This window comes from Anser cygnoides, chromosome 25, assembly GCF_040182565.1.
Source record: "Anser cygnoides isolate HZ-2024a breed goose chromosome 25, Taihu_goose_T2T_genome, whole genome shotgun sequence".
Lineage (NCBI taxonomy): Eukaryota > Metazoa > Chordata > Aves > Anseriformes > Anatidae > Anser > Anser cygnoides.
The window spans coordinates 4,056,764-4,079,556 of record NC_089897.1 but is presented as its reverse complement, the minus strand read 5'-3'; the positions used below and the strand labels follow the sequence as shown (position 1 = coordinate 4,079,556).

The 22,793-nt window shown below is 58.5% G+C and overlaps 1 protein-coding gene across 2 annotated transcripts in view; it reads left to right on the top strand.

Annotated features, from left to right (window-relative positions):
* Positions 1–555: 555 nt before the first annotated feature.
* Positions 556–22,793, top strand: part of LRRN2 (leucine rich repeat neuronal 2) — a 29,098-nt gene continuing 6,860 nt past the window's right edge. The window contains exon 1 of one of the 2 annotated variants that reach the window (XM_013189778.3): positions 556–870. The gene's annotated coding sequence lies outside the window, so the exon portion shown is untranslated. Of the gene's footprint in view, positions 871–20,782; positions 21,001–22,793 lie in introns of those variants that run through there. The other variant, XM_013189779.3, reaches the window with a different exon arrangement.

Here is a 22,793-nt window from a genome sequence, read left to right as displayed (position 1 = left end):
TTCTATCAAAATTAAGACTGGATTAAAGTGGGTTAAAGAAGGGGAAAGTTTGGCTTGGTTGCAATCCTGCCCTATAAGGGTCCTTGGGGTGTGGTAAATCTGCCATTCTTCCCCTAGGGCCTTATTCCTCTGCCACAAACCCCACGGGGCATCCGCGGTGTCACCGTGGGCAGCCTGGGGACGGGGTCGATGTCAGCAGCCAGATGGCTCTGGAAGGAGAAAAAAACCCTTTGGGTGCAGGGGGGGATTGGGGCCACGAGTCCACCCCCTTCCCAGCACATTGCCAGGCAGTTCTGTGGGTGAAACACCCCACAGTGACCCCATGTCGCGGGGCCTGGGGACCATCACCCTGGGGGGGTGCCAGGGGTGGCCGTCCCCACGTCACCTTGGTGCCCGCGGGTGGTGGCCGGTGGCGCGGTGCCTGCCAGAGCCGCAGGAGTTAAGCGCGGGGCTGGCAGGAGCTGGCTCAGGTGGGTGGCACGCCGTGGAGACAAGACTCGAGTGAGGAGGAGGAGGAGGAGGACGGAGAAAGGGAGGGGAGAAGAAGGGAGGAGGAGGAGGAGGAGGAGGAGGCAGCAGCGGGGAGCGGTGTGCGTGCGGCCGCAGCGGAGCCGTGCGAGGGGAGGATGGCTGCTTCTCCCCGCTGCCTCCGGGCCGCGAGCTGAGGGCGAGCGTGGCAGGGGGTGGCCTGCTGGCCCTGGGCCCCGTCCCCGCGGGACGAGGACAAGGACCCCGCTTCGACGGGTCCAGCACGGCTCCAGCCCTTTGTCTGCTGGCGGGGGCTCGCGGGAGCCAGATGAGCGGGCGGCCGCAGCGGGGAGCAGGCAGACGGATGCTCACGGCGCTGGGGGACGGGAGGAGAGCCCAAGGGTAAGTGGGGCTCCGGCCCCATTACCGGCGTTTTCGGGTGGTCATGGATCTGGGGGGGCTGCTATGATGGGGGCTTTGGCACCCAGTGCTGGCTGCTTTGCTGTTTGTTGTTTTTTTTTTTATTCCCTTCCTTCCAGAGCTTTGCTTTCTCTTTAATCCTTGGCATGGATGGTGAATGGTGCACTTAAAAATAAAAGAAGGGAAAGCGGGTGAAAATAGGGAATGTTTGCAGCATCTGTGCCTTGCGGGTGCCTGGTCAGGAGGGGGACAAGGGGCACATCAGGAGGACCAGGGAAAGGAGATTTCCCTCGGCACCGATGGCGGGAGCTGGATTCCCCGTCCTGCCTTGGAAACTCCCCCGGGATCGGGCTGATCCTCACCCGGGCACCGAAGGGGACGTGGGGTGACCGTGCTGAGCCCCGCGGCCATGCAGTGGGGCTGTGCTGGTGCCGCTGAGACCGAAATCCAGCCCTGCGCGGGGATGCTGGCAGGATGCGATCCAGCCGGGAGCAGCGCTTCCAACGCATTAACCCCTCTGTGCCCAAGCCCTGTAGAAAACCTTAAAGGAGCAAATTTAGGTGCAGAGAAAAGGCCGTACCAAATGAACCAGCCTCATCCTTTGGTCTCCCCCATCCTTCCCAACCCAGTTTTGCCCCCCTCCCCCGGTGCCCGGCACAACCCACCCAAGGGGCAGGGCAGCTTGCCCAGGGGTGGAGAGGCAAAAAGTGATGGGAAAGCAAAGCGGGGGGGCAGCTGCTGTGACCCCTGGGCAGTGGGTCTGCGCCCGATGGCGGGGGGGGGCTCGGGGCTGGGGGGCACAGCCCTGGACCGAGCAGACGGAGCCGCTGCCCATCGCCTCCCTGCTGCTGGCGGGGCAGGAGAGCAGGGGATCAGCTGCTGGCCGCACCCTGGGGGCTGCAGCCCCCTGACCCAGGGGAAGCGGGTGCTGGCTTGGGGGGGCGTCCGGCCCCCGAGCCACGGGGATGGCCCCTGGGGGAGCTGAGAGGGCTTGGGGCTGCTCTGCCAGTTCGGCCGCGCGGGAGAAGCCGATGGTGCCATTTTAATGATCCCTGTGCTGTTTTCATGTTTACCTCAACCCTTCCTAACCCTTCCTGCAGCCGCTGCTGCTCTGTGCTCCGCGGGGAGCGGTGGGGGTCAGGGCTCCCCAGGGCTGCGTGCCGGGACCCCTGCACCGTGGTCAGCCCCGTGGCTGCGCGCTGACCCTGCCCGTCTCATCCTGCCCCGGTGCTGAGCCAGGACCCAGCCCCTGCTGTTGTTCTGTGGCTGAGCAGCCCTGTTCCTGCAGCCTGCATGCAGCCAAAGCTCGTGGCAAGGCTGGGAAATGAACGTTTCTTCTTTTATTTCTGCCCCTAAAAGCCCCAGCCCTGTGTAGCTGCGGGGTCGGTGCAAGTTTCCTGGCAAGCTGCCTGCCCCTGCCGTGGGACTTCTCTTGTGGGTGCCCATCGGTCACCAGTGGTCAGGTCTGGGACATGGGACACCGTCACCAGCTCCTGTCCTGGCAGGGGACCCTGGTCCCTGTGATTCAGCCCCTTTGCAGTGCACACAGCTCTTCCCAGCACCCCTGAGTCCCTTTCCCTGGTGCAGAGCTGGGTGCTGCTGCACCAGGTCCCCTATGGGAAGCAGGGGCTTGGCACCCACTGGGTGCTGGCATAAATGGCCATGCAGAGCAGGACGGGGCCAAATCCAGTGACAAGTCCCTGCTCCTTGGCCGTTTTAAACCCCTTCGGCTGTGTGGGATCTTTTTTAACTCCTGCAGTGTAAAGCAAGGAGCTCAGCACCAGCAGCTGGGGCTGAGCTGTGGCAACACCCATCATAGAGCACGCAAAATCCTTTTGGGGCAGGGAAATGGGGGGAGTTTGGCAGGATCCCACCAAACCCATTCCACCTCGTTAGGCCTTCGGGCTGGGAAATCTCCCCCCAGCAGCGCCCTGTGTCAGGCTGCAGCATCACCTGGCGGGGGGCCGGGGAGCCCCCCTGAGCCTCAGCAGGGGCCACAAAGACACCGGTGCCCGCCACGGGGCAGAGCATCGGCGGCTCCATCCCACCACGGCCCCGTCTGCTTTGCAGAGCCGTGCTGGCTCCCGGCAGCAGATGGTTCGTCCTCGCTCCTCGCCGCAGCCATCGCTGCTGTTTGGGGATGGGATGCTGAATTTCTGGCTCTGTTCAGGGCTGGGCTGTGCTGGGAAGGTCCCGAGCTGAGTGCAGGTGGGCACCTGGAAGGTGAGCCGTCACCATCAGCACCTCTCCTAGTGCAGGGAGGGCCAGCACAGGGCTCTCTCCCATTCTTTATTCCCAGCATCTGAACGCAACTCCTAAAACACCTTCGGGGCTGGCCCTGCTCACTAATGCCTCTTCTCTTCTGGGGAGCTTGTCCTAAAAGACAAAATTACCATCTACACAAGGCAGATTTCCTAAAGGGCAGAAAGGACGGACCAGGGTCCCCGCGGGGTCCTTGCAAGCAGGAGCTCACCGCCACCCCTCTTTGCCAGGAGGCACGGAGAGGTGCGAGGCACCCGGTGGCTTCCCTTCCTCAGCTCAGCGCGATGGGGAAGCACCCGAGCCTCGGGTTCTCCTCCTGGAAATGGGATGTTTGTTCCCGGGGAAATGCCTTCGCCTGTGCTCTGCAGCGTGAGCTGCAGCTCTCAGCCCAGCCCTGGCTGCCAGAGCCTCGAGGAGGAGGATTGCAGCAGGAGTGCTCCCTCCTGCTTGCTGGGAATGCATTGGGAATGGAAAAACATTAAAATTAGATGAGTTTAGAACTTGCTCTTAAAAAGGGAGATGGCCTTTTTGGGTTTGGGGTTGAGTTTAGGTTTCGTTTGTTGATGCACTCAGCTTTGCAAGCAGAGCTTTTCCAGGTGACCCCTGGCCATGCCCTGGCCACCTTCTGCATCCTGTGGGGCTCTTGCACATGTCCCCAAGCATGTCCTTTCCAGGCCCTTCCCCTCATTCTGGACTGACCCCATCCCAGGACAGCAGCCAGCTCACAGACGGTGAAATAAATGCGCAGGTTTGGCAGCGGTTGACGGCAGAGATTTTGTGATAAATACATTTAAAGTGGGTTTGTAAAAGGCTGTTCCTAGGGGTGGGTTTAGGAAGGCAGAAAATGCCAGAAATCGCCCTGGGAGCAGCAGGGACTTGGCAGGGGGTGGCAGCCCCCAGACCTATCCCCATTTACTGCCTGGCAGGGGGGGGCATGGGGTCCCCTTGGCATGGGGTATGGGGTCCCACCAATGCCCCTGCCCCAGGCGGGGAGGGTTGGGGCCCGAGTGCCCCCAGTGCCCCCCGAAATGGCTCACGTCTGCACGGCGGGGGCTCCCCGCGAGCTGTTTGCAAACACGAGGCAGAGCAGGAATTATGTGTCGGCTCTGCTTGGCGTGTAATTCTGAATAACAAATAAATATGGGAAAATTGGGATCCGTTCCCAGACAATTCACAAAGGGCTTAATTGGGACTTAAGTGGTGCCTAAGTCTTGTGCTGGCTCTCTGCACCGGGGTGCTTTTCACCCAGACAGGCAAAAGAGACAAACTTAGTCAATAAATTACTTGTGATAAATTATTCACCAGCTCCACTCAGAATTAATGCCAGCCTCCCCCTCCAGCAGCTTATAAATGCTCTGATATCTTCTGACCCCTCCAGGCTCCAGAGCCACCCGTTGGATTTAAAAGCCTATCCCAGGCTCTATTAGAAAACCGTATTTTGTGGCGTTTACAACCAGCCATAAAACAACCGCTCTGGGACCAAACCTGGCGTGTGAGGTCGGAGCCTGCCTGCCTTTGTCCGTCCTGGTGACCAAAGCGGAGCTGAGCCCGTTTGCAGGTTCAAGCTGGGAAAATTGCTTTGCACGAAGACAAGCCGCTGTGCCTCTTCCAGACTTCCTAATGCTTGCTTTGAATTTAAAAGCCTTCATCAGCCAGGAGTTTGTAATCAGCATAAAGGGGGTTTTGCATTTCAACCAGCCTTTCCCCGAGGCAGACGGAGCTAACTCCACCTCTGGTTTTGGGGGAAGAAAACGCAGGGAACCTCCTCTCCCCGTGTCCCAGCTGGCCTGCGTGGCCAGAGAGCAACGGGCTGGAAAAACTGGGGGAAAAAAAAGCTAACATCTAGTCACCTGAAAACAGAACAAGAAATGTTTGTTTGTTGCCTTGTTTGTTTTTCTAGTGGTGAAATGTTACCAAAAAATGAACCGCTTCGTTTCATGCTGGAATAAGCATTTTAATTAGGTGTCCGTCACTCTTTCATAGCATGATAATTAAATTTAATTCAATGGTTCAGCTGTTCAAAACATAGTTTGGAAATGCCTAATCAAAGCCGCTGACTTGACTTCAGAAGTCCGCTCGGCCTTCAGACACATTGCTCTGGGAGGCTTTGCAGCGTCTGATCCGAATTTGCAAATCGCTGCAGTTGATCCGAAGCTGCATTTTTCAGCAAGTGCTTTTAGAGACATGGAAAATTTTCACCGGCTCCTATTTCTGAGTCACTTTTCCTTCCTCCTACGTGCTGCCGCTGCTCCAGGCTGGGCAGTCGGGCTCTGGAAGGGCTGGGTTTGTGCGGCGCGCGTGCATTACCGTGCAGGATCCGACCCTTTGTCGAGCATTCGAAGGGCTGATGAGCAGGGCTGGCTCCATCAGGATGCTGTGGGATGTGAGAGCTGTCCCACCGAGCTGTCCTGGTGCCTGTCCCTGGGCTGCCCCGTGTCCTGCTGAATTCCCCTCTCTTTTCTTGCCTTTCCATCAAGCTGTCAAGCAGGACCAGCCACACTCCAGATATCTTTAGGGCTTTTTAGCATTTTGTTGGCTCCCTCCTTGCTGCTTCGCCCGTCCCCGGCTTGGCCACGCTGTGTTCTCGCTGCTGTGCTCGGGTTTTAATGGAAGCCACACAAGCGGGGCTGTTTACATCCGAGAGCCGTCGCTTGTCGTGCCCGAATCTCTGCTCAGGGCTGGCAGCAGCACGACTGCTGCCGCTCTGCAGCACGGGGGGCCGGGGGGGCCGGGGGGAGCCCAGGGGCTCCGCAGTGCTGTTCGCTCAGCTCGCGCCAAGCTGCAGGGGAGCCTGAGATCGCATTTCGCTTGATTTTCCGTTTTTATGGGTGCTGAATGGAGACGGAGAGCGGGAGCAGCGTGCAGACAGAGTCGTTTCCCTCCAGGAAAATTGCTGGTGTGCATGGAAGGGAAAAGGGGGGTGGATGCTCAGCATCACGGAGCGGCTCTGCTGCTCCCCACGGAGCCGTGTCCCTCTCCCACCCCACCAGGGGCTGACGCAGCGCGGGGCTGGTGCTGCTCCAGCCACCCTGCCCGGGGCTCGGGGCCATCTTCATTTTTCCCGGTGTCCTTGGTGTAGACGGTCTCCTCGGGCAGTGCCTGTAAATAATGGAATTATGGAGCTAAATGAGTTTTAAAAACCCCAGTGGGGAACAGGGAGAAGTTTGCAGCCGGAGGCAACGGAGGGGCTCCAAGCAGCTCCTGCCTTCCCCGGGCTGAGTCCTGCACCCCCTGCAAAGGGGTGACAGCAGGTGACAGAGGGGTGACAGGGTGTCACCCTGCTGTGCTGGGGGCCAGGCAGCCCCTCAGCCCCCTCCTGCTTCAGCCAGGCACTGATCCCCCTAAAAATCCCCCGGCTGCCCCAGGGTTGCCCCTCGGTGTGGCTCCCCCACCTCCGCAGCAGGCAGGGATGACGAAGAGGCGATGAGCCACTAATGCACGCTCGGAAGAGATCTGATCCTGTGAATAAACCAAAAGGGGGAAAAAAAAAAAAAAAAAGGAAAAGAAGCAAGATCCCAGGGGGGAGGCGGTGTTTGTGAATTAAAGATAAAGTGGGTGACATTTCCGCCAGCCATGTGCAGCTGCGGCACACTGCCGGCGTTGGGGGGGACCCAGCGTGGGGCCACCGAGGGCTGCATTTCCTAGGGAGGATTTTGAGAGCAGCAACTTCCCCTGCTTCGCCAACAGCCAACACTTCAGCTCAATCTCACGGCTTGATACGGTGGCATGGAGATGGCAGGGAGCCTTGTAGTGCTGGGTGACAGCTTGCTGTCACGGCACGTGTGGCGTGGGGGGGACGGGAGCGGGGTTTGGCTGCTGTGGGCGCACCGGCGGCACCCAGGGGGACAGGGGTGGTTCTGGGCACCTGGTGGGTTGCTGTGGGTGAGGGAGGGGGCAGGAAAGACAAAGGGGGGGAAGAAGCAGAACGGGGAATTAGTTTTTCTAAAGCATTTGTCAAAATGAGCAATGGAAAAGGAGCAGTGCGGGAGGCTGGGCACCGCTGGGCACCAGGCTGCGCCAGGCTGGATGAATGGTCCAGCAGCTCTGCACGGGTGGGAGAGCATCACCACCAGGGCACGGCCTGTCCCCGGGGTCACCCAGTGCCTGCCCAAGCATAGGGGTGTGGGGCAGCCCTGGAAATCGGGGTCTTTGCAGTCAGCATGGGGACATGAGGGAAGGAACCACTGGGATGCTCCTCGGATCCCCGTGCTCTTCCCTCCTGTGTCCCCTCCGGTAGCAGAATGAGTCCTGTGGTTCGTGGGGGACTCATTGGTCCCCATCCCTTAGAAAGTGTCCCTGGGGTCTCTGCTGGTGGCTCCCCAGGCGGGGCTCAGCACCCCCAAATCCCAGAGGGACGCCACCACCTCCCCAAACCCTTCCCGTGGCTTCTCCGGGCACCGTGCGGGGCTTTGCCTCCACCCCACCCCGCGCTGCTCTGTGCCCTCGGAAGGGGCGAAGCATCCCCCGAACGCCGTGCATGGCAGTTGCTATGGCAACCACACATTTTTCTTGGGATTCCTAATGACTTATTGGCATTTGCAGTAATCTACAGCTTTTTTTGGGGGGGGGCTGTCGGAGGTTGGCTTCCGTCCCCTCGGCCCCGAAGAGCGGGCGCATCCCGTGCGGTGCCGCAGCCGGGGTCGGGCTGGGGGGGCTGCCCCAGTGCTGCCCCACTTGGGCACTGCTTCGTGGGGAGCAGCAGGGACAGGAGCCCCCTGCCCACCCTTTGTACGAGGCAGGGGCCCAAATCCCAGCTTCCTTTATCCCTGGGGAGGCTGAGAGGAGGCCAGGAGGGTACGGCCACATGGGGCTTGGAGAGGAGCGGCTCTTGCAGGAGCCAGAGGCAGCAGAAAGCAGGGAAACAAGAGGGGGCCCATGCACATGGGGTTTGTCGGGGCTCTGGGGTGTGACTCCTGCTTAGGATTTCCAGCCGTGCTGGCACGACATCCAAGGTTTCCCTTGGTGAAACTCAGCCCAGAGAGAAAAAATCGATGCTCTCTTTTTTTTTAATCCCTATTTAATACCGAAAGCAATCCTTCACCCGGGTCTGTTGGGGTGGCTTAGGCACTTCCTAGCTGCTCATGACATCTCTGAGCAGTTTGTTGGGATGGAGAGGGAGCAGCAACGCCTCCAGCAGGGCTGCCCGGCCCTGTCTGCCTGAAAGCACGTCTTGGACCCGGGGCTGGCCAGCGTTTGCCTTGACAAACGCTTGGAGGCTTTTTTGGAGATTCGGAAAGTCTTCTTGCCCTCACCTGGGGCCAATTTCTGGCAGCTGAATCCGTACCTGGGTCCTGAGATCAATGCAGGGCTTTCAGGCGGTTTTTGGGCTGGTGAGAGTGTGGCTCTAAACAACTCTGCGTAATTCCTTCAGAGCCACAGCCCTGCACGGCTCCCTTTCCTGGAGGGGTGCTGCTGCCTGTGTTGCGTGTGGGATCTGGAGGGTGAGCAGAGGCTGGGCACAAAGCTGCCGGCAGGGCTGGGAGCAGCTTCACGTCCCACCTGTAACGCCACCAGCGTGCTCTTTGTGGCTGCCATGTCCTAAAATGCTGCCAAAACATCAGCTTTGCAATTACTAGCCAAAATGGTTCGCCCTGAGCAGAAATCTGTGTGCGCAGATAAAATCCCAGGGATACTCGTAGGCTTCTAGGGTCGGTGAAAAGCTACTGCAGCACTGAGGCAGGGGGTTGCTCCCATCGTTTTCCAGGTTGCCCCCAGCCCATAGCAGCTTTTGCTTTGTTTTTCTCAGGGGAGCCTCTGCCAGCCTGCAAGGGTGGGCTGGGGAGGGCCTCGTGTCCTTAGGGCACCTCCAGGGCCACCCTGCGGGGTCCGGGAGCCCCCAGGAGCTGCTACAGAACCCCAGCATTTCCACAGCCCCACGGCCATAGAGGCCAGGACATGCCAGCTTGATACCAGGGAGAGACTTTCCCGTAATTAGAAATTAACCTGATTTCACGGCACTTATAAGCAGTCGCGTTGCCATCCTGACCTTTCTCCTGCTGAAAACCGAGCGGAGCAGGGCTGGGCTCCAGCCCCAGCTGCTCTGGCCCCATGGTGCATGTGTGATGTGACCCCAAGGGGTTGCCACCTCCCCACCAGGCAGCCTGCTTGTGGGCACTAAACCCTGTCTGTGCCCCTACAAGCCCTTGGGGCTGCCCCTTGGGGACCTCCAGGCTCCCTTCCCTCCTGCAAGAGCAGCTTAATCCACCAGCAGAGGCACAAATAAGATGGAAACAACAAGGGGCAAGCTCGCAGGGGGCAGTTCAGTGTCGGCTGAGATGCCCGAGTACTTATGGGACAGTGATGCTGCTCGCCGTGCATCCACGACCACCTCCTGTCTGGGGCGTTTGAGCAGCCCCATTGCAGATCCAGCACTGGGAGGAGGCTGGAAGACCCCAAAAACAAGTGTCCTGGGGAGCCCATGCTGCTGGGGGCTCTGCTAGCCCTGTGAGCCTTGCTGGGGGGGGCTTGATACCACGGGGACAGAGCCACGTCCCTGGCCTCCCGTCCCTGCCTCTGCTCTCAGCACTGCCTGGGCAGCACTCCCTGCCTGCAGCAATGCTGCTTAGCTGAAGAAATATTGTTTCCAACAACAGGCATCTCTAGAGAAATAACAGCAGACATCCCATCACGGTTTAGATTTTAATTACACTCAGGAATTCTTTCCTTTTTTTTTTTTTTTTTTTTTTTAAGCTTTGTTTAATACCTGTTCCTCCCCACCCACCCATCCCTTCTGAAGAAAATTTAAAGAGCCTCGATTCATCCCCCTGAAGGGACTGGCATCAAAACACTGCAGTGAGAGCATTTCTGCCCAAAGCAAGCCCAGGGTGGGAGATGGGGCGGCGGGCAGCGCTTGGCCCCAGCGCCCCAGCTGCCGAGAGCTGCTTTCCCAGTGCTTTAACTGGGAGGCGACACCTTATTCCAGGGACCTGTTATTTTTTGGCCAACACAAAGACATGGACGTGTCCTCCCCAGGAGGCTGCCCTCCTCTCTGTCCCCGTCGGAGCCCAAAGCTTGGGTTTGCTTCCCCACCACTTTGCTTCGTGCCACTTGGGGGGCAGAGCTCAAAAGCCCTTGAAATTGCCCCGAGCATCCCCTCTCTGCAGCATGCTGCCCTTGGCCTTGGTGCAGGTAGGAAGGGGGGAGGTTTATGGGGTGAGGTGCTCTGCAAACGTGCCAGCCCCACTGTCCGTGCCCCTCGTGCTCCTTCTGGTTCCATGCCAGTCAGCTGGGGAAAGTCACTGGGGCTGATGCACCACAGGCAGCATCTGCAGCCCTGCTCACCAGGACAGGGTCACCCTGGGCAGCTGCCTCTAGGTTTTAGGGACAAGATGCCTGCTGGATGGGGGCAAAGCCCTGGTGCAGGTGCCCGGTGTGTTGAGGACCCCGGGGTGTCCGAGTAGCCGGGAGCGCCACGGAGCGATGGGCACTTTCTTGGGACTTCAATGCCTTTGGAGAGGAAGGCTCAGGCAGCCTTTCCCTGCATGCTGCAGCTCTAGGCATGCCACTTGTTTATTTGATTAGAGGGATGCAGAAATAAATGGAAGAGATGTGAGCATCCCTCTTCACTCCCAGCTCCTGTGCAGAACTGGCTTGATTTTTCACAAAGACTCACTGTCCAGAGCTTCAGAGCTGTCTGCATCAGTCAGCCGGGCTCACGGGAGATGAGCCCTTTGAAAATCTTGTCCCAAATTGTTAACGAGCCCGTTCCTCCTGGCGGGCTGCCCTTGTTTCCTCCATCCCTAACAATCTGTGGGGTCTTCTGTATCTGTGGCTTACAACAGAGGGAAACGGTGTGTCACGGAAATGTATATCATAATTTCCTGGCATGCACCTGTCTCTCCAGCGCGCACACCGCTGCAAGGCACAAACACACACTTGTGTGTATTATGAGCTACTCTTGCTGTCATGTTGTCGCAGCTCAACAGGCGTGTACAGCCCCAGGAGCTAGCGCAGCCCCGTGCCCGGCTGCTGGCAGGCGCTGGCAGCCGCTGCCGCAGCGCTCCCCGCTCCGTGCCGCCAGCTCCCCCCAGGCTGCCGGGGCTTCGGGAGCTGCTTGAGCCTCAGATATACGTGGGCAAACGGCCCCCCGGGCTGGGCTGGGACCCTGTTTCCAAGGAGAGGAGCTGCGGTCCATGAGGGATGCTCTAAGTATTGCAAGAGAGGAGAAGGAGGAGGAGGAGGAGAGGGAGAAGGAGGAGGAGAGGGAAAAGGAGGAGAAGGAAACGGAGGAGGAGAGGGAAAAGCAGCCCCTCTGCCAGCGTGGTGCCTGCAGCAGGTTGCAAAGGACCCCGCTGCAGATTGCAAGGGGGGCTTGCCAGTGGGAGAGCCCTCTCCGTGCCCAGCCCGAGCTCCCCAGGCTGCGGGGCCGATGCCAGCCCGGGCTCCGCGGGGAGCCGGCGCCCACGCAGGCAGCGCAGTGCCCGGGGAGCCTGCCAGCAAGCCCGAGGGTGGAAGAAGGCAGAAGCTGGAGGTCTCCGTTTCCGCTGAAATCTGGCACCTTCCCCCTCTCTGGCAGCCCCATTGGAGCTATAATTATACCCGAGCGTTCACAGCACCCTGCACCCAAGCACCCTGGGGATAAAGAAGAGAGAAAATAAATTCGAGCAGGATGCTCTGAAGGGGCGGGCTTGACGGATGGGAGCTGGGCTGACACGGCGCTCGGCCCCAGCTACAGCGCTCCCAGTCCTATCGGAAGGCACCTGGTGGCTGGAAGGGACATCTGTGGGCAAAGCCACCGTGCCACCTGGGGGGGGACAGTGGGTGCTCGGGTGCTCCCACTGCGGAGGTGGCAGGTCCCATGGGTGCTCCGCTCCACACCATGCGCTGAAACCAGGAGTGAGTGATCCTGCAGCTGCTCAGGGTGGGCTGTCAGAATACAGAGACGGTTTTGGGGGTCTGCAGACCCCTGGGGGTCCACAGCCTGGTTTGAGACCCCCGTCGGGGCAGGATGTGGCTCCTGGCTGGCGCGCAGGCAGCAGCGCCCGCAGCGGCGCCGCGTCTTCGGCAGGGTTCGACGCCGGCCCACCTGGGATCGCCAACAATTAATTTCCCCAATCTGCACAATGATCAGCTTCTGAGGCGAACAATTAGCCGGTCACAAATTGTAATTGTCATCTCAGTTCTGATTTTAATTTGGCCTAATGAAGGCTAAGTGATTCCGTCTCGCTCCTCCTCCCACGGCCCCACCGCTCCCCCCACTGCAGCGGGGACACGGCGAGGGGGGCCCAGCGGCCGAGGCCCTCCCGGGCTGGGGAGTGCCGGGGAGGCAGGGGAAAACATTAATTTTTATTGTGTGCTGCTTGTTTTCAGACATCATGGCCAATAAAAGTTTTATTTAAAGGGAATTGGCTGCCTGTGTCCGTGCATTCTGGTTTGTCACAGCCTGTTAGCCTCTCCCGCTTGCCCTTTGAAGCGGGGGGCTGTCGTTTAATCTTCATTTGAAATAACGCACTGATTTTTCCCCCTTCTGATTTTAACTCACTGCTGCTTGTACATCTCTGTCTGGGCCCCCCCTCCTGTCCCCACATCCCCGCCGTGTTATCATCCACAGCACCTTTCAGATCTAGCCATGCTTCCTAATGAATTCGGCGTCTCACTGAATTGCCTTTCACTTTAATACTTAATTTAGATTGAAGAAGGAGGTGGCTGGGTCTTGAATACCAAGTGAGCTTGTGGTGTAGCTTCGGCTGGAAGTCGCGTGATGCCCGGTGGGGTCTGGATGAGAAATATCACCGAGTTTGGTGAACTTTGCAAAACTCCCCCGCTACTTTCTGCAGACCTGTGCACGCAGCCGCGCTCCCCTCTTCTCCATCCTCGATGCAAAGCAGGCACCCAAATTGTCTCCAGGCTGCAGCAGCCTCGGGAGCTGTGTCTGTTTGCGTGTCGCATCGCTCAGCTCCGAGAAACCCGGCCCCCTCCCGCTCTGCATCTTCTGTGCATCTCCTGATCAGCGCAGGGCAAAGCGCTCCCGAGCTGGCGGCGGCTCTGCCACACGCAGCTTGCCCCGCTCCCGGCCCCAAGGGGCTGCAAATTTTAGCTCAAGCACCGAGGAGAGGGCTCCTTCATCCTGACGGAGGCTGAGCCTCTTCTGGGGGCAGCTCTTTAATAGCACCAGCTGGGGCTGCAGGGGGAAGGAGCTGCCTGCAAGAAGTAATCGCCCAAACCTGAATACGGCCTGAGCATCAGTTTTACTGGCTTTGCTTTAAAGGGAAAACAGACTTCCTGTGCCCTCTGGATGAAACAGAAAGCTGGTTTCAAAGCTCATAAAAAGGCTGAGAGGTTGAGGCTCAGTGTGCCCTCGAGCCCTATGCCGGGCCTTGGCTCCCCTGCGGCATGCTGCAGCCCCGGAGCCTTTCCCTATTAAAACCCGCAGCAGCGAGCTGGGGGCAGGAGGGAGGGGAAGAGGAGAAAAAGATCGTGTTAGTGAGATGAAGATTAAGTGACAGCTACGTAACCAAATGTCTCAGGGAAAAACGCCATCTCCAGTTTGGGGTGGAGGGGTGGCGAGGAACTTGCGGCGAGCACGCGATGGCTCTCTGGGCCGGTTCAAGTGAAATCACGTCCTGCTCGTCAGCCTCCTGCAGCACCCAGCGTGCCGCCAGCAGCGTCATGCTGGGGCTTAAACCACGAGCACCCTTGCCAAGCTGCCAGCTCCGTGCAGTGGCCTGGTGACCCTGCCTCTCCTGCCACCAGATTTATGCTTTCCCATTTCTTCAGGCTCTTTCGGGAAAAGCCAGCAGTGACGCTGCCCCCAGCGCGCTCCATGGCCGTCGCCTGGGGTCAGAAGCACCGTGCCTCGCAGACACCTTGGGCTCAGTCACGGATTCAGTTAGCTGCCTGCATAATTGAGGTCAAAGTCCGACTTGTCCGAAGCCAAAAACAATTAAAATCTCTCCTGGAAGGCCCAAAGCCCAGCACCGGCTGTATCCTTGACACCACTTTCCCTGCTTTTCCCTCCTGCATCCCCGGCACCGTGCATCCCCTCTGCCCCCCACCACCCACCACCCGCCCCGTGTTTGCACGCACCGCAGGGTCTGCAACCCGCAGGCTGCCCCCTCACCCCCTCAGACCCCGGTATCCGACCCCTTTGTTCCCGTGAGCGTGCCCCCAGCCGGAGCAGCCCAGCCCTGCTCAGCCACGGAGGGTCACAAAAACCTTCCCAAATTTGACCGAATCGGCGTTGCGCATCTCGGGGTCATCGGCAGAGCTCCCGCTGTCACCGAGGTGATGAGTGGCAGCTTGGGGAGAGGTGACACCACTGCTGTGGGCGGTAATCAGCTAATGACGGGGGCTCTTCAGGGCCAGGAGGACCCCGTCAGAGCCACCCAGGAGCCACGAGCTTAATTGGGCAGGTGCTGGGTGGCGGTGGGGGGTGCTGAGCGGTGACGCTTTGCTGCGAAGTCGGAGATGTGAAAGTCGGGCTCTGAGCTCATTAACTCCCAGCCCTGAGGGGCTCGTGGCAGATATTTCGCAGCTGGTGGGAGGATCTCGGTGGCAGAGTGGCTGTGGGGAGCGGTGAGCCTGTCCTGTGCAGTTCTGGGAGCGTTTCCCTGCGGTGGTTTCATTTCTGAGAGCCTCGGGCTGTAAATCTGCGTGTGCAGCCTTGGGGGAGCCTGGCCCCAACACCTGGGTGGTGTGAGGGGGAGCTCGTCCCTCTCCTCCCTGCCCCAGAGGAGGGCACTGGAAAGGCAAAGTCCTTTTATTTGCTCTGCAGTATGAGGAAGAACTCGGCGTGTCATTCCCAAGTAGGTTTTTCCTTGAAAATTGCTTTTGAATTTCTCTCTTCTCTTACCACACGTACGGATGCACACACATGCCTGTATCCAGCAGCAGGCTTATTTGTTTTACAGTCCTTTTAAACCCGTAATGGCCCATCTGAAAATTCCTCCAAAAACAGCCCCTCTCTGTGCTTCCGTGTCTCGAATGGATGAATATCTCCGGAGTCAGTCAGGCGAGGGGGATTTTCTGTGGCTCTTTTTTTGGAAAACAGTATTTTCTCAGTCCTGACGATGGTGATGATTTGATCTCGGGCTGTTTCTTCCCCCACGAATCTCCCAGCCATGCAAGAACAGGGGGGGCTCTGGCCGCAGATGTGCCCACCTTGGGGATGCTCCCACGCTGGGGGGGTTGCACCCACAGCCCTGCTCCTGCTCGCTGCAGGGCAAAGGGGCTCGCTGGGAGCATGATCGCAGCCCTGCCCCGTGCTCAGCTGCCTCTGGCCCTGGGGGGCTGCATTTCCAAGCCCCCCGTCCTGCAGGAGAGGGAAGGCTCCCCGAGCAGCGAGGCTCTGCTGGAGTGCCCGGAGGGGACGCAGCTGTGCGTTTCCCTCCATCCCAAGGGCTCGGCTGCTTTGCAAGGCTCTGCCCATGCGTTGCCCCTTGCTGCTGCCCCTGCCCTGGGAGCAGCCCAAGCACAACGGGGGCGTAACACCGTGCCGCGGGTGTGCCGATTGATGCCGAGCAGCTGCAGCAGCCCTGGAGGAGCACGCTGCGGTCAGGCTGGGCTGCTCTGTCAACATCTTCAGTCCCTGGCAGGGGGATAAACACTTGCCGAAGCCTTTCCCAGCTGGCTATTTTCACAAAACATGTAGATGTGTAATTATCTCTAAATTCCGAGGGGTTTAAAAGCCCTTTGAGGGGAAGGACAGGGCTGCGCGACCCCTGCGTCAATTAGCATGCCAGCCCTGCCCGGCCGGGTCGCCCTGTCCCTCCGCAGCCTGGCTGTGTGCTGGATCTGGAAGGGAAGCTCAGGCTGTGGCTGTGCTTCAGCAAAGCTTTGCTTCTGGAGGCAGGATGCGGCCGGTTTCTCCCCAGCCATATGGACTCTGCGTGCATCCCTGCTGAACTGCCTGTGCTGTACACCAACCCGTCTCGCTGCCAAGCTGGGAGCCCTTAAATAGGTGGGACGAAGGCACCAAATGTTTCCCATTTTTCCTTCCTGTTCCTATCCGGTGCTTTTATTATTATTATTATTTTATTTCGGATCCCCTTTGAATGACAACTCTATCAAAACAGCTCATTTGGAAATGTCAGGTCCATTCTTGATAAGTCATCAGTCATGGTGATTGGTGCTGACAGACGCCCTGCAACGGTGCTGTGCTATCTAATACACTGTGCTGCAGTCTTTTGTAATATCACATTATTTTATTTATTCAGCATGGCATGAAATCTCTCCTTTAGGAAAGAAGGGAAAAAAAGAAATTAACCCTTCTAGCGATGGTTCCCTTTCTGGATAGTCCATGGGGGAAGTAGCAGGATTCAGTTTTTACCTGGCATTAGCAGAGTTTGAAGCTCTGGATATCTCTGGAGTTGAAGCAAAGGCAGGATCCTGGCTCAGAGTCCACTTGTGCTGTAGTTTGCCAATCTTTTTTTATGCTGAGCCCTGTTTGCCTCGTGGGTTGCTGCTTCCCAGTGCCTGGGCTGAGACAGGGAGGAGCGCGTTGGATGCAAACCCCAAATCCCCCTGAACCTGGGACTGCCCAGCTCCGGCCCCCTCTGCTCCCTGCTGGGCACCGCGCGGTTATTCCTGCAGCCGTGCGGGGCAGGAGGAGCGCTCGCTGATCCCAGGCTGGATCAGGGAGGAATTTTCCCTCCTTATCCTGCGCTTCACCTCTGCTCTGCTGCGTTACGTGCTGGGGTTACACGGTGCTGGGTTTGCTTTCCTTTCCCATCCCATGGACCGACAAGGGATGAGTCTGGATGAATTAGGGCCAAGATAGGTCCTGTGCAGTGCAGCTTTTTGGGGTCACAGCACCCTTCTCCCACCCTCGCTGCAGGGCACTGTGCTTCCAGTGCCACCATTTGGGGCTGGTTTGGGAACCCTGCCCCTCCCCGCTGCTGTTTCAGCCTCACGGAGCTGCCATGGGGCAGGGTCTGGCTGTGGTCCCTTGGGTGCTCCCATGGGTGCCCCCCGGGACCGGGCTGGCCACGGCGACCAGCCGGGTGGGCTGCGACCAGCAGTGCCCATCCTGGGAGCTGCTCTTCTGCATCCCCTAATCTGCATCGCAGAGCCTTTGTTTGCTCTCATTAACGTGTCTGCGAAGTGCCTGATGTGTGAAATATCCTTTTTATTAGCTGGAATTGACCGGGCCGTCTGGGACTCGCGTCTGCTCCGCTTTCAAGGCCAGGACTCTGCAAACCAGCCTGGGGTTGTCTTGCTCGGTTTTTGGTGGTGTCAACTCTCAGGCATCTCTCCTCCTCCCTGAAACCAGGACTGGGACAAGCCATGGTGTCACCCATGGGTGCTCTCCCTTGAGGTCCTGCAGAAGACATCTCCCAAACGAGAGCAGCGAGGCAGAGGGGTCTGCTGGAGCATTTGCCCCTGCCTTCAGTGCTGGGGCAAAGAGCTGGAGTGCTCCTGGATTTTCTGCTTTAGGGATTTATCTGTTTTTCCTGTGTCCCCTCAGACTCCTGGGGCTTTCCCCAGGCTGTAGAGAAGCTCGGCAGCTGTGGGAAATCCCTCCCAAGATGAAAGCTGGGTGGGAATTTGAGGAGTGGGAGCAGCCCGCGCAGTGCCTCAGCCCACGGGGGATGTCTCGGTCTCCTTTCTTTTCCCTCCTCCCCCACCACTTTCTCTCTATGCTCATTTTCATCCCCCCATAGCCCGAAAGCACCAGCACAAAAGGCCACTGACAGGCAGCAGACTGCAGACTTAAGCCCCTTGCGGGGGCTGCCAAGCAAACGTTAAAGCTTTGGCTTCATGGCCAGCCTGGCCGAGGCCAAGTCCCCCCTCCCAGGAAGATGCACGCCTCGGCTGCTGTCCCCTCAACTGCTTCCTCTCCTCCCATCCTGGTGCTCCCATGGCCCCGGGGAGTTGTGTGGCAGCCGCGGTGTCAGTCACGGGAGCCTGCCACCAGAAAAAGCCAGGAAATAGCAGAAAAGGTGCCCTGCTAATGGCACAGGGACATCACCGTGCAGGATGCGAGGCTGCCTCCGCTGTGCCCCACTCCTGCCCCACGCCAGGCTAAAAACATGGCCAGGCTCTGCCCAGGGCACCGTGGGGCTTGGCAGGAGGGAAAGGGGCTGGAGGGGGAAATGAAGGGCACACGGAGAAAGGCGTTACTGCTCCTGTGCTTCGTGGCTTTGCTGCCTGCACTGCTGCAGCTCCGACTGCTCTGCACAGCAGGGCACGGAGCAGCCACCTCCTCCTGGAGTGGGATGTCTGTGGGGCCATGCGGGCAGCCCGGGGCCGTAGAGACCTGCCAGCCACTCTGCAGCTTTTGGGGGCACAGCGGTGACCCATCACATCCCCCCTTCTCCGTGCTCCTGTTCGGTGCCTGCGTGTCGGAGCAGGACCTGGCTCTCCCTGCTCCCAAGCCTCGGACTTCGGGTCCGTGGCGAGCTCATTAGGAAAGACCTGGAGGTGTTTTCCAGGCAGTTCAGGAGCTCGCTTGAATAATTGAACAGCACGGCGGGGAGGAGGAACGGGGGAGCTCATTACAGCGCCGGGGCTGTTTGTCTGCCGGCCGCAGCACGGCGGTGCCAGGCACAGGCTCTGCCTGCGGCACAGCTCCCTGCTGCCGCGCGGCGCTCACCGCTGCTGCGCACACCGGGTTGGGGAAGAAAACCATTGTTTCGTCCTCCAACCCTGGCAGGCTGGAGGTAAAGCCTTGCGAGCAAGGTCCTGGTGTGAAAATGCAGTGGAAAAAGGGCACGGGGTGGGCACAGCAGTGGCTCCCCAGAGCATTTCTCCAAGGGTGAGGGTCCCACGCGGGCTCCGGACCCACGGAGCCCATGGGTGGGAGCCCAGGGTCCTCATCCTGCCCGCAAGGAGGTGCTGGGCGCCGCTCTGCTCTCAGCTTTGTTGATCGTAGATAACATTTTCTTAAGCCTCCGGGTGATTAAGAAGCCAAATGGCATTTGAAGCCCTGCGGGAGGCTCTCAGAGGCTCAGCGATGGCTTTTGCAGGGTGAAGGGCTCTAAATTAGCTGTTGCCACTCAGGAGGAAGATTCAGGAGATAGCTCGCTGGAAACAGTGACGGTGCAGCAACAGTTGGAAAGGGCAAATGGCAGGCGGGGATTACTGGGAAGAAATAAAGCAGCAGAGCAGAGCCAGGGGAGGTGCCTGCGGTCAGCTGCAGCCTCCCCTGCCGGGGTGGAAGGGGCTACTGTCAGTCCTTCCCCACCCTGCCTCTCCCTTCATCATCCCCTCTCTGCCAGGGGTGGGCTGGATTTGGACTTTTTGAAAGGTGAACACGAGGAGGAGGAAGGGGTTTGCACTGCAGAGGCCGCGCACAGCCGGTGTTCAGCGCCTGCTGCAGCCCGGGGATGGTGCCAGTCATCTGAGAAGCATCCCAAAATGCACTGAGATGCTGTCCAATGCAGCACGGATTTTTGTTAGGGACTCAAAATTTACAGAACGTACAGCCCAGCTACGATCTTAGGCTGAGAATCCATTTTCCCAGCCTCGAATTTATTCTGGCCGGCCAGAGCAGTGACCAGCCAGCTTTGCCACTTTGCTTTCGCTGGCCGTTTACAAACGCCCGGGTTAACCCTGAGACCTGGAGACCAGCCCAGTGATTCTCAGGGATAAAACCAGGTGGCTCCAGGGCTCCCCAGCCAAAAGGAGAGAGCTGTGGGCTGCTTACCCCCTGTAACGGGCCCGGGGCTTCCCGCAGATGAGGGAAGATGTGGGTGCCTCTGTGGACGGCCCCGCGGGACCCTCGGGGGCTGGCAGAGAAGCCTTGGGCACTTGTGAGTCCTTTTCGGAGGCGGGCAGAGCTGCTGTAACCCTTCCAGAGCCTGGAAGCAGAGAATAGGAACAACAGGCTTATTTCCCAGCCCTCCTCATTAAAAAACATCCAAAGCCGAGGGGGAGAAGCATCCAGATAAGGAGCGGGCACTGCTCCTGCCCACCGGCTCCGGGTGGATCAGAGCGATAGCGAGGTGCAGCCAGCGGAGCTGTTTGCTTTGCACACTCCCCAGCAGCTTTTTTATCTCCCGGCTTCCTCCTAGACAAGCAGAAATAACGCTATCATCCTCCCTGCCAGGAGAGATGTGGGAGAAGGCCCAGAAACAGCATCCCTGCATCTCCCTGCACAAAACACGGCTTAACCGAGGAAAGAAACACCCAGAAAAGTCGGCAGAGCAGCAGCCCCAAATTGCTAGCTTCAGAGTCTGTTCCCTGCCTTGCGTAAATGCTTTTTTGGGGGATGAAAACCCCAAATTGCAGCTTGAGGCTGGAGCGTGGCTTTGCCCCTCCGGCAGGTGCCTTTGCTGCTGATGCCGGGGAGGGCAGCGGCTCCAGGGACCCACGAGGGGTTTCCCACCCGTCCCCCCACGCCACCACCCCACACCCCCCCATTTTGTTTGTTTGCTTTGCCGGGGCTGAGGCTGCAGAAAGGACGGGGCGGGAGCATCCTCCCATCCCTCGAACCAGACAGCGAGGATGCGGAGCTGCATAATACGACAGAATTTAATAAAACGCCTCAAACAGGCAAAGTTTTTCCTTTGCCAGCTGCTTAATTAAATTGCCTAATGCTGTTTGCGATCGCAGCACAAACTCCTGTGTTTAAAGACCACAGCGTTGCCATGGCACTAACCCGGCGGATGGTGCGGGGCCGTGACAAAGCATACAGATGAGGGATGCTGGGGCCGGTGCGGGAGGCTCGGTTGCCACGGTACCGGGGGGGATTCGGCGGATTGTGGTTATTTATTTATCAGGTTATTTTCTGACGCGGCGGCAAACTCCTCGCCAAGGTCTGTGGCGGGATCTTTGCTCTGAACGGAGCAGCGGCTTTTCCATCCCAAGAGCCTGAAGCCGCTTGTTCGGAGATGCGAGCGGTCCTGGCCCCATTGGGCAGGGCAGAAACGGGAGGCGTTTGGTTTCCGGAGATATTGCCTAGCATAACAGGTTTGTAAGGACTCAGCGCCTGGCGAGAACAAGCCTGAAGTGCTTTGCTACAGCCCCAGCATAGGGCTGAGATAGGGATGGAGAAACCCTTACCCCCGGCACCAGGTTGATCCACCCACGTCCCTGGGAGCTCTCCATGGGCAGCGGGGGCAGATCGGAGCCCCCGGGGAGCCAGGTCCTCTGCCAGGTCTCCAGCCAGGCAGGGTGTTGAGCCCTCCCGTGCTCTGTTCTCCCTTGGTGCAGTTTTTCTTCTCGTGCCGTGTGTCTCTCCTGTGCCACCGCTCTCCGTCGCCCTTGGGGTCTGGGAAGGAAACGGCCCTAGCTGGGGCTTCGTGGCCATAGCTGATTTGGAGGAACTGCTGCTTCCCGTGACAAAGTGAAGATTTGGGTGGATTTGGCCACCAGGCTTCCTCACTCAAGCATCAGGTATTTTACAAAGGAATTCTTGCTCTTTTCTGCGCCTGTATCAGCTGCAGCCAACTCGAGATGCCAGCAGAGGCATCCCTCCGGCTGCCTGGCTGGGTGTCACCAGCCCCAAATCGCCCCGTTCCTGCTCCATCCCCTGTGGTGTTCGGTGCCACCGAGCAGCTCCTGCACCAGGAAAACTTTCCAGAGCCTTGGGGACACCTGAAGGATTTATTTCCTTTTCCCCACGCCCAAAGAGTTATGTCTCTGCACCATCCATGCCACCATTAGCCCCAGATAATGAGTTGATCTCTGCAGCTTAATTGAGATTTAATATGTCAGTTATTGTATGTTAAACAGTGGATCATTAAAAACATTTATTCAAGATTAACAGCTATCTAATAGATACCATTAGTATCAGAGTTACAGAAGTGGCTAATCCAGGATGCGTGGGATTTAGTGATCCCCTGGGATGTATTTACCATACTGTACCCGTGCTTTTAGATCCACCCTCAGGCTGGCCTGATCCTTCACTCCGCACAGCCACACAACCCCAGTGGGGATCCAGCTCCAGCACTTTTCAAAATGCATTTAAAAATGCTTTTTAATCCCCCAAACCCCGAAGTGGTGCTGGACGTGGGAACGCCGTGCACGTCCCCTGCCTGGTCCCCAGCTGCATCGTGCTGACATGGAGCTGCTGGCTGCTCCTCCTTCCCTTCTCCCCGCTGGGTTTCAATGCATGAACAGCACCCAAACACCTCCAGCTCGTGGTGTGCGTGTGGCAGTGCCAAAATCCTTGCTCCCTGGGCAGGGGATGTGACAGCTGTGAAGGCAGCGTGGCCCCAGAGCCAGCCTCTTAATGCCAGCCGTTGCAGCAAAGCCCAGCAGAATTTAATACAGCTTCTCCTTCCTGATAAAAAAGTGATATAGGATGTTTCAGATAACAGCATGGTACCTTATTTCAAAGTTTTATAAGTAATTGGTACAGAACCCTGTAACTTCTTGTTGGTTTTAATCACTGATAAACCCCGTGAAGCTTTTATATAAAGATTTAAACAGGGGAGACGTGCCCTTAGCCCATGGGGACAAACTGCTCTGGGTGCCACCAGGGGAATGCTGACCCCAAGCAGCTGGGGCTGAGAAACTGCCCCCAGATTCTTTTTTCTGGGGGTACAGCGGGGCCGTGCGTGCAGGAGGGGTGCACATCTGGTCTGTTATTGATGTCTCAGCGTGCAGAGAGGGTCCTACCCAGGCCATGGTGGGTGCATCTCAGGCTGCAGACCCCAAAAGCCGAACGGAGCCATGCCCCAGCGTGTCCCCATCGCTCCGGATCCCACTCGGGTTCCCCGCCGTGGCATCTCCTCCCAGGGGCTGGTTGCAGACTGGAA